Here is a 10,854-nt window from a genome sequence, read left to right on the forward strand (position 1 = left end):
GCAGGCTGTGCAGGAGCCAGCACAGCCCTCACTGGCCAAGAGCCAGGCAGAAGTTTGTCCCTAACTACCTGAAAAATTGCAAATTTTAATCCTACATAAAAAGGGAGAGTCATTCTAAGTTAAAGTTCTCTTCAGGGAGATCAAAAGCTGCCAGAACTATCAAGACATGAAGGTAATGTTAGGGTTGTGCACTGGCCACAAGGACTGAAGGAAGCAATTTGTCAGGAGTTGCAGCAAGGTCCATTGGGTTACTAGAGCAAGAAGGGGGAGGATTTGCCAGCAGTTCATAAGGGGAATGTGAAGGTTGGGGTTACAGCTAGGATTTGCTTAAGGATCAGAAGCATAGAGTGAAAGCCACCGAAAATCAGACCCAGTAGAGGCAAAGGGCCAGTAACTCATTGTGAGCCCACCGTGATCCCCAAGCCAGGTATGAGTTGAAGCAGGGGCTGAAGGTTTAACATTCAAATCCAAATCCAAACTTCAAATCCAGCAATGAGAGGAAGGGAGATAGAGCTGGAGGAGATGAATGTCCCACAGCATCATCAAGAAGGGAGGTTGGATGTTTGGGATGGTATACAAAGTTAGAATTACATATGAGCGCAGCATAAGAGTTTAAAAAGCAAGAGGAAAAAGCTAAATTTATGGCCTCTGTGTTGGGGCAGCTGGTGGGCCACTGCCTGATAATAGGAGTGCCCAGGGAGAGCCAAGGAGGTGCCACTGCTATTGGGTTGAGCATGTTGTGGTCTACAAACATGAACTCTGGGAGAAAAAGGCTTTTCCCACACACTCACAGCATAAAGTTACTCACCAGTGGAATTTAAATGCATCCTTGGCAAGACTAGATTATTCATATTTTGCAGGCATTGCAACAAAGCTTAGATAAATCAGGAGAAAGAATGACATAGTAGGGTTGTATATTTAAAAGCTATTCCCATATTAAAACTTTCTAGCTGATAACCACTGGTCTAATTCGCTGATTCATCTGATTTTCTTTTCCATGGTATGGACAGAGTCTTATGGGCTGAGACTTTCCCTTGCCCATAAATATGTTAGCACTGTTCTAACAAACTCAGATGGAGAGGAGAGCAGGAAGGGTTAAATAAGCCTTGCCACAATAGAAAGAGCAACATGGTCTTCTCTTTACATGGCTGGAGCAGGAAGGCAGACAGTTAAATGCTCTCTGGAGCTCTCAGCCAAACTTTCCTTATTGAACAATTAGATTAGCAAGGCTGAGAGTCTCCTGGTAACTGATACCTTGGCTGTGCTTGCTGAGCAGTGATAGCACGTGTCATATCAGCTGCAAAACCACAGGAACCTGCAGCACTCGTTACAACCTGAGCTAACAAAGCAGGGGAGCTCAGGGCAGAAGGGGCCTTAAGGTCAGGAGGGAGATGCCAGAGATGTGTATAGTGGGGGGCAGCATTCGTTGGGATTTAGAGGCAGCTCTGTGGAAATATTTTGAATGTAAAGCAGAAGCTGTAAGTCTTCAAGGGCATATCTCACAGTTAGCACAGGACAGTATTTTATAAGATTTTTTTCCCTGTTGCAGAAGTGTCCATTCAGAAAACAGATTATTTTTTTCCATGTAGCCAGTTGATTTCAGTGAATCTCTTCTTTTGGAAAGTCATTATTCTAAAATCTTGGACCTGTCCCCCTTTTTGTTTTTCAATACAAATTATCCAAACCTACAGATAACAGAAATATGCTTGCCTCCTACCTCCTCAGCATCAATCAAAATCCCTCTTTTATACAAAGCTGCCTCACTGCACAGATTAGAGGTCCGAGGCACTGGCAGAAAAACGGTGCCTCTCAGTGTGCCTCTTCACTATCAGCCTGTACTTCTGCAATGAAGATGAGGCTAAGTCTGAGACTCACTGAACTGTGATCAATCCATTTTAAGGAACAGTTTACCTGCAATGGGCCAGGAGCAAATATGGCATAAGGAAAGGAAGTTGTGCAGAGATTCAATGGCTGTAGCAGAAAATGTGTGACTTGTTCCTTTCTCTGTCAGGATGAATGGTACAGGGTGAGTGTCAGCCATGTCCTCCTTCCCCCTACATCTTCTTAACAATAGAGGAGTACCTCTCCCTTTAGAGTTTATGTATCTTGGCTGTGCTGGGGTAACTTCGAAAACTCTGTAGGTTTCTCATGTTCTCCTCATGGTATCTATCAGGTCTGCATCTAGCTTGCTGCTTTTCTCTTGGAGCTGAAAGAATCAAAGACTGTGTTAACAATGTGGTACACATATTGTGCACAGCATCCTCACACTTAGCAGGCTGTGTATGTGCTTATGAATCCTGAATGACAGAACTCAGGTAAAATTCCCATTTCTAGGATGTACATAGGATGTAGAGAGGGTGACCAACCATGCCAGGGCTTTCTTCAAGACTCAACAGTTTTCAGGTAAGTAGCAACACATCCTTATTTATTCTTAGGGGTTTAAAAGGAAGGAGCTTCCCTCATTCACCGCATCCTTAATGCCAGATCTTTTTCCCTTCTTTTCCTGCTTTTGTAAGCATGAAGAAACCTGAAAGTAATCACTGATACCTCAGAGATACAGGTATCTATGTGCTAGGCTCTAATGTGCTGTGAAACATTTGGGCTCAGCCTGTTTTGCAGAACCAGGATTGAAATGTGGGTCTCACATGTGAATTGCAGGAGCCTGGGAAGGGGCTGGCTGGTTTTGAAGTGTTGGATTTTGTACATGAATTTGGCTGTGTCCTGCTAGGGCCACACTGTGAAGGTTATCTGCAAGATCCTCAATTCCACTAAAAGTCAGTTGTGATTTCAAGCCTTTTTGAAGCTAAAGAACATGTTACAGCAGACACAGTTAGACAAGATAGAAGTTGATATATCCTAGCATCTTCTCAGACCTTCCTTAAGCTGAGAACTTGTCTCAGACTTTCATAAGGACCATATTTACCTGCAAAAAATGAAGCCTTGCATATCTCAGGATGCTGTGAGGGAACTGGCTCATTGTCAGAGACACTGGGAAACAGTGTGAACATATGGACTGCTTCAAAGCTGCATGGCTGTGGTCCCAGCACAAGGCACTGCAGAAAATGGTACAACATTTCTACACTGAGATTTTCCCTGCCAAGTCAGTGGTGAAATAGGTCTCTATGGGCGTTCTGCCCCTTACTGCTGTATGCCTGTGATGGACAGAAATAATAGCAGGTCCCCTGAGCCTGATTCCTTAGTCCCCTTGAAATCCTGTGCCTCGTGCTGATGCAAGCATTAGTTGCTGAGGATGCTTCCTGTCGGCGCAGAAATTTTGAACAAATTTTGGAAGGTGACAGCTCCTTCAAGCCCATTTCAGGACAGAGTAATCAACAGATAGCTTCAAATATATATCCCTTTTAAAATAAAAAGCAAAACTCCATAGAGCCTGCTGGTTTCTGCCTCTAGCTTGCTTTAGCTCTCCCCTGGTAGTTATACTTCTCAGAATTGCACCTCCAAACAACAAAAAGGCAGTTGTGGACTACTTCACCTGACGCATGTGAATGGACTCACACAGAGGAACGTGACAGGATCAACTGAGTGTGAATGTGTGCAGAGATATGCGTCCTTTTAAGTGACATTGCTTGTGCCATGCTATTGGTGCGGGAAATCAGATCAGTTCTGTACAGGACACAAAACGTGCATCCAGACCTTTCTCTTTCAGCCTCAGAGATGATGTTTTTGGCATAAGTGTCAGCCTATAAGTAACCAGCTTTCTGGATAGATAGGACTGACTCAGGTCTTGGCATTCAACCTGTGACTAAAGCACATTTCTATACTAAATTAAACCTTCTTGAAGTGGCAGTAAAGAGGTAGATAAATTCACCGGTAAAATAAGCTCCATGAAGTGAAGGTGAATGGGGCTCAATTTGCTAACACAGCACCAACTCCCACAAAGACTTGTGCTCCGGCTAAGGAAGCAATTTCACGGGCTGAGGCAACAAGAGGTTTATGGAGCAGAAAAGTTCAGGACTACTGCTGCTGTACTCAAGGAAATCTTCCAGCATGGGAAGGGACTGGCATGCAGTCGCTGGCTTTGAGGAGCAAAAATACCATTCCTATTTTATTGCTACAGTGAGCACAGGCAGGCTTGAGTTCAAATGCAGCTGGCTGCAGATCTGCAAGACAGTGCACACTGCTTACAATGTCAGCCTGCTGCAAAGAGAAGCAGCGAGCGGAGCCACAGAGCAGCTGTAGGCTGCACTGTGATCTCCAGCCTTGACACGACCATGGTGACTCCAAGAGCTCAGCTGTCCATAAAACTCATAATGTGAGTGATTTTGCTGGAAAAATCACAGTCTTTAAGCACTGTAGTGGGGTCACCACTGCAAGCAGTCAGATTGGAATGCAGTTTTTTCTGAGACCCAGGGTAGCACCACCTGCACTGAGAGGTAAGGATGCATCACCATCCAAAGGTATGGATCTGGACTGCTCTGTATCCATCGTGCTGATCAGGCACTGTGGAATGAAATATCCCTCTGTATGAATGTTCAGTGGCAAGAAGGTTTCAGATGGAAGGAAAGGGTTTATGGGCATCATTTATGTCCATAAACAGTTCAGGAGACCTGTTTGGTAATCCTTCCTGTTCACTGTTGCATTTTTTACTTAAAGGGAGGAAATCTTCTTGGGATTAGCACAAGTATCCCCTACCACGGCACAAGATCTTTTCTGTCATTATGGCAATATCTAGAGGTAACAGGCAGTGGGGCCAACAACAGCTTCTGGCCGATGGGCACGAGAAGCTCCTTGGTTGCTGCAATGCCAGGACAAGAGCCAAGCAGATTTTGAGGAGCAGGACTCCTAGCATCCAGGATTTTGACCACTACAGCTGCCTGCTCCCAGCAGCAGGTCTAGGAAAAAGTCTAAGGGAAGCCAGCCTCCTCCTTGGATGTAAATGGCACGGTGTGAACAGAGTTGTATTTGCAGCAGGCTGTTTACATGAGCTGCCAGTAGGACTGCAGGACTTGTTGTTTCTTCCTCTGAACACAGAAGAAAGCAAGACACATACAGCAGAGCAGGCTAGCAGCAGAATGTGGGTGTCTGGCCAGAAAGGCACAGGCTTGTTCTGAAGCATTGCTGCACAACATGGCTTCATTGGCTGCTGAAATGCCTCAGCTGTGTACAAACTCATGCTTCTTATTGTGGATCACTGCAATCAGGGAAGAAAGGCCCTTAGGGTTTGCCCTAACTGGAGGTATAGGTAATATTTTCAGCTTACTCTTTTTTCTGCCCCTGGTGCTCAAAGAGTGCACCAAGCCAAAGAAATGGCAGTTTGAAGACCCAGGCTCAAAGACGATTAGATACACAGAGAGCACTGCTTGCTGTGCAGCAGAATTGTTGTGACTGATGGGCACTGCAGCAGCTCTGAAGTTTTCTGCCACAGCAGCTGATGGAAATAGAGCGATCTGTGTTGTAGGGAGATAGATGAGCAACACAGCTCCCTCTGGTCTTAAAGTCCACCCATGTGCTCATGCTCAGTGACATTTCTGAGAACAGGAGCCTTTGAGTACAGCAGCTGCAATGCTCTGCAAACAGGAGTCAGGGCAGCATAAACCAAGCTAAATTCTCCCATGGAAATGCTGATTTACAGTGAAAGAAAATGAACTGTGCTCAGAAAGGGTGCTGGGAAATGATGCATGCTGAATTGTGACTATAAAGCAAATCCATCTGGAAATGCTCTCAGCCACATCTCCAGCCCACTGAAGTAAGACTTCCTAGGCTGTAGTTAACAAAATACGCAAGTTAGAGATGTAGTCAACAAAATAGGTAAAGCGGGGGCTGTCAAGGTCATCAGGCGTAACCAGGCGTAATCTGTGTGGGCCCCTTGTGTGGTTAGCGAATACTGAAAGGGGGGCTGTAACAGTCATCAGGCTCTGCAGGGGCTCCTTGACTCATAAGAAAACCATGATGAGACATGGCAAGACAAGACATGCCACACGTCTATTGGGCACAGATAACCGTAGCAAGGGTGATTGGTAGCACTGTGATATAAGGGACAACTATAAGAAGAGTGTGTTGCTTGCAATAAGTGCCATTTGCCGCTCACCACATTGGTGTCATAAAAGCGTGTGATTTGGCCGGGGCTGTCTAAGCACTTCACGACGGGACATTAATCAGAGGTTGCCGAAGCAAAGGCAACAAGTGGTGACCCCGACGTGATAATGCCATGTCCCAGTCGTGAATGTGTGACAGCCGGTTGCGCGACGGACGCAGGAGCCCGCGGCGGTAAGGCGGCGGAAGAGCCGGAGGGACTGATCCCCCTGGGGCTGTGAGCGCAGCTGCGAAGTTATCCCACAGCGGTAGACTTGTGGAAGGTGGAGGGCTGATCACCCTGGACAACCATGGAATCCGTCATTAAGGTATTGCATCAAGCTTGTAAGGACTATTTCGGTGAGGATGCTCCTTCTGAGAAGGACATTGTCGCTGTACTTACTCGCCTGGAAGAGGAGTGGAATCTTCCCTCCCCTCAGGGCATTTTAGACCCCACTAGATGGGATGCATTTACATCCGCGCTTGCGCAGCGTGCGATAGAGGAGCAGAAAGTTGCGGAGCTTAAAATTTGGGGGTTGGTCCTCGGCGCTCTCCGAGCCGCGAGAGAAGAAGATAGAATTCCTGAAGCTGCGCGCGTTATGATGGGTTTGGAATTTAATAACACCGTGAGAAACGGCGCGGGAAGCATACTTTCTTGCAGGTCCCCCGAGGAAGAGAACACCGCAAATATGCCCTCAGCTATGGCGACTAACATCTCGTCCGCACCTTCAGCACCCCCTTCTGCTCCCCTCTCGGCTCCAGCTTCGCATAAACAAATAGAAGAAGACTGCGGTGAACTGTCTGCACTTTTATCTTGCAAAACGGCTCAAGTGCAGGAATCCAAGGTCGCTGAAACTCCCCAGCCGTATCCAGGACAACCGCTGTATCCTTCTCTGTGTAACCTAACACCACCTGTGGGGGCAGGGAAAAAAGTGAGCTGGGATGGGACACTTGCTGTCTCCTCTCAGGAGGTGGAATGCAGTAACACCCAGGGGGGTGGGGACTGCGGGAAAGGCTTGGGTACGGATTGGTCAAAAGTTAGGGAGGTAGTAGAAGAAAAAACAGCAGAGAGAAAGGGAAGCGATGTAAGTTACAGGCGCTGGGATGATAGTGTGCGGCCAGCACTGTCCACCCTGACTGCGCCTGAAGGTGTAGGTGGCGTCCGGCTGGCGCCCTCTGCTCAGGTTGCACCCGATGGAGAAAGAAATAACGATAGTCTCCGGACCCACTCTCTGCCACAGTGTTCAGGCCCATTGACTCGACCCACACATCCTTCTGCAAGATTGAGTGCGCATGCAACCAATCAGAAGCCTCTACAACAGTCAGTGCTTGATCAAAGGGAGATGGGCACAGTGGGAGCGGTGCGGAACCCGCAGCTTCCAGCTGTGACTGAAAAGGATAGCGAAAGGAGAGAGGTGAATTTGCATTTAGGAGTTAAGAGAGATGCACTAACAGATGGTGAGAAGTTTAGATCTAGCCTGATAGAGGAAGGAAGAGTTCTGGAGATCTTCCTGATAGTAGGGTACGATAAGAGAGGTCCGGGAGGGGTATCCCTCGATCTGAAAGGCATCACACGCCTGATAGATTGTGCAGAGAAATCGGGATTGAAATCACTCCTCACTTTAAATGCATTAGAAGTGCTGACAGCATCAGGCCTTCTCTTTCCTCATGTAACAAATCTGATGTGCATGGTGCTTAAGCCAGTGCAGTATACACTGTGGACATCAGAATGGTTTCCCTTCAGGGACAGGTGGCCAGATTGAGGCCTGGAGAACAAGCAATTCCATACGGCTGGTTTGTGAGAGCAATGCTCTCAAGGCTTGAGACATCTGCCTTGATATTGAACAAATGTTTGTTATTTTTGAGGTACACTCGAACAGGTACCTGAGACAATGTTGGTATATATTGAGCACAGATAGTGCCACTAGAGCTATCAGCAATCACTCTAATCTCTAATCTCTAATCTCTCTGTCTATAACTTTACAAGTATTGTAGGATGTGGCTTTAATTATTAAGTGTCGGTGACATCACATCAGTTCTTGCAGGATAATTATATGGTGATTAAAGACCTATCACTTACTCCAAGTGGGATGAATCTCGTTTTGGCTTACCAAGGAAGGACATTGGTAAAGAAGCTTTTGCAACATGATGACCTGCACCAGTTGCTGAAACGTGTAAGAGACAATGGACAGAAAACCTTGATCACCATTCACCATGACACAGAAGAGATACATCGTGTCCTAGAGAGAGTAAAGAAGGACAGAGAACACCACTGATGGGAAGTGCTTCTGGGATGGTCCACCAAAGCGACGAGAATGTTTAACTCTGTTTAACTCTATTCTGTATTCAGTTATAGTTGCATTAAGTCTAATATTAATATGCTTTACACTTATAGTCATATTATATATAGGCATATAGGTATATTACATTTATAAGTATGGTTTAAGACATTAGAGTAGGATTATTTGGCGAATCGCGATGTAACAGGGCAAAAGGCTTAACCGAGAGGACAATGGCATGTATAGGCGCAATGCGGGGATTTCGGGGTGTACGCGGTTAGGGTCCTCTCGAGTTGTAGTAGATTTGCTTGAGCTTAGGGAGGGGGAGATGTAGTTAACAAAATACGCAAGTTAGAGATGTAGTCAACAAAATACGTAAAGTGGGGGCTGTCAAGGTCATCAGGCGTAACCAGGCATAATCTGTGTGGGCCCCTTGTGTGGTTAGCGAATACTGAAAGGGGGGCTGTAACAGTCATCAGGCTCTGCGGGGGCTCCTTGACTCATAAGAAAACCATGATGAGACATGGCAAGACAAGACATGCCACACGTCTATTGGGCACAGATAACCGTAGCAAGGGTGATTGGTAGCACTGTGATATAAGGGACAACTATAAGAAGAGTGTGTTGCTTGCAATAAGTGCCATTTGCCGCTCATCACATTGGTGTCATAAAAGCGTGTGATTTGGCCGGGGCTGTCTGAGCACTTCACGACGGGACATTAATCAGAGGTTGCCGAAGCAAAGGCAACACTAGGCTTCTCTAATGCTATGCCCAACGTGTATTCCTAAGGATAAAAGGAGCCTTTTTACAGACACTGGTGGGAGAGGAAGGAATCTCCAAGCTGTGGGGGCATCGCACACACATCAAGTGCCATGTAGTGTTCACTTCCAACTCAGACTTCCTTCCTACAGAGGAGAGATAACATTTTGTTTTCTATTTGTTAAGAAATGCAAATGGATGATCAGCAAGGGAGTCAGGAGAAGTAATAAGCTATATAAAATGAAGAAAAAGGATGCTTCAAGTAACAAATGTATCAAAGCTTTAGTGCAAAGTTCCTCTTATCTCTTTCACAGGTCAATCAGGAGAGGTAAGAAATCTGTCTTCATTTGTCACAAACACTGATTTTGCTTGGGGAGCTCCAGCCCAGAGACAGGAGGCTTGCCTGCTCTTGGAAGCTCTTCATGAAATGTGGAGTAGTTGATGGATCCCCTAAGTTTCTCAGGGTCAGCGGCAGAAAATTGCTGTCTAGGATGACAAAGTGGTTTTGCAGCATAGCAGCTCTGTAAATCTGCCTTAGCTACCTCTTGCATCACCATCAGTGCATCCTTACCCCATTCACTTGTTGTATATCTTCCTTTTCCCTTGATCTCTGCTCACCAGGTTTCCCCTTTTCCACACATTTCCATCACTGCCTGTCTGCTTTTTTTTTTATATATATACTCCTGAGCCCTTTTTTTTTCTTCTATTTTTCTCTTAGTTTCTATGAGGTTTTCAGCAACTTCTCTCCATGCCCCTCTCACTCACCATTGGGGGACCAGCTAGACCTAGGAGATGCTGGCAGGTCTTGGATGTGAGTTGCCATGGCAAAACCCCAGCTCCAATAAGTGACTGTACCATTGCAATTCTCCAGCTCTGTCTAGGTGAAAACAGCCCTGAGAGAGAGGTGAGCAGCTCCACTGACACCCTGCACAGTGCTTAGCCTCTGCATGGGAGCACAAGCCCTATAGTACTCCTCATTTAAGGGCAATTTAAAAAAAATCCAGACACTGAATATCTCACAGGCCATGGAGGAATACTGCCAAGCTGTGGGAGTGAGGAAGTGTTATCACCCCCACTTCACAGACACGGAGTTCACACATCGCACTGAGCCAAACTAGAAGCTGTATGGTGCAACTGTCTGTCAGAAGCAGTGAGATGTTTGCAATTCAGACTATTCCCATAGTCCTTTCAGCTCCCATGGCTTTATTATTATTACTGCTGCTGTAAGTATTATTATTTAGCGTCGGGAAGAAAGAAAAGGAAACAGCAACCATACCCTTGCCATCCCACTAATCCCAGCCAATCCTGTCAGTAGATACCAGGTTTCTGTCTTTCCTGCTGAGCAACATAATACAAGCTACTCTCTAGCTGCACGACGTATCTGATCCTACCAGGCATTTCTGTGGCTAAGGCTCAGCAAAGCAGGCTGCTCCCCTTGCTGTGGGCAGTGCTTCAGTGGGTTTCATCTCACTAGGACACTTGAAGCCTGGCTGTTGGAAGTCCCTCCTGCTGGGTTTGAAGAGGTGATAGCCTACAGTTGGAGAAAGTATAGTAGCATTAGAGAAAGCTTTTTGTTCTTTAAACTGATGTGGGCATTTAAGTCATTGAGGCAGGAAGGGCTTATTCCAAACAGCTAGAGGATTAGTGGGAATTACAGGATAATCTCTTATCTAATACTCTCCCTTTTTGCTTCGGCTTTTTTGTATCATGTGAAGCAAGAAGGATGCCACCCTCATATGAGAGAAGGTCACTGCCCCTGTGAGGGTCATAGACACAGCCATGCGAA

Source organism: Lagopus leucura, unplaced genomic scaffold, assembly GCF_019238085.1.
Source record: "Lagopus leucura isolate 7727_CA_CO unplaced genomic scaffold, USGS_WTPT01 Super-Scaffold_100033, whole genome shotgun sequence".
NCBI classification, from domain to species: domain Eukaryota; kingdom Metazoa; phylum Chordata; class Aves; order Galliformes; family Phasianidae; genus Lagopus; species Lagopus leucura.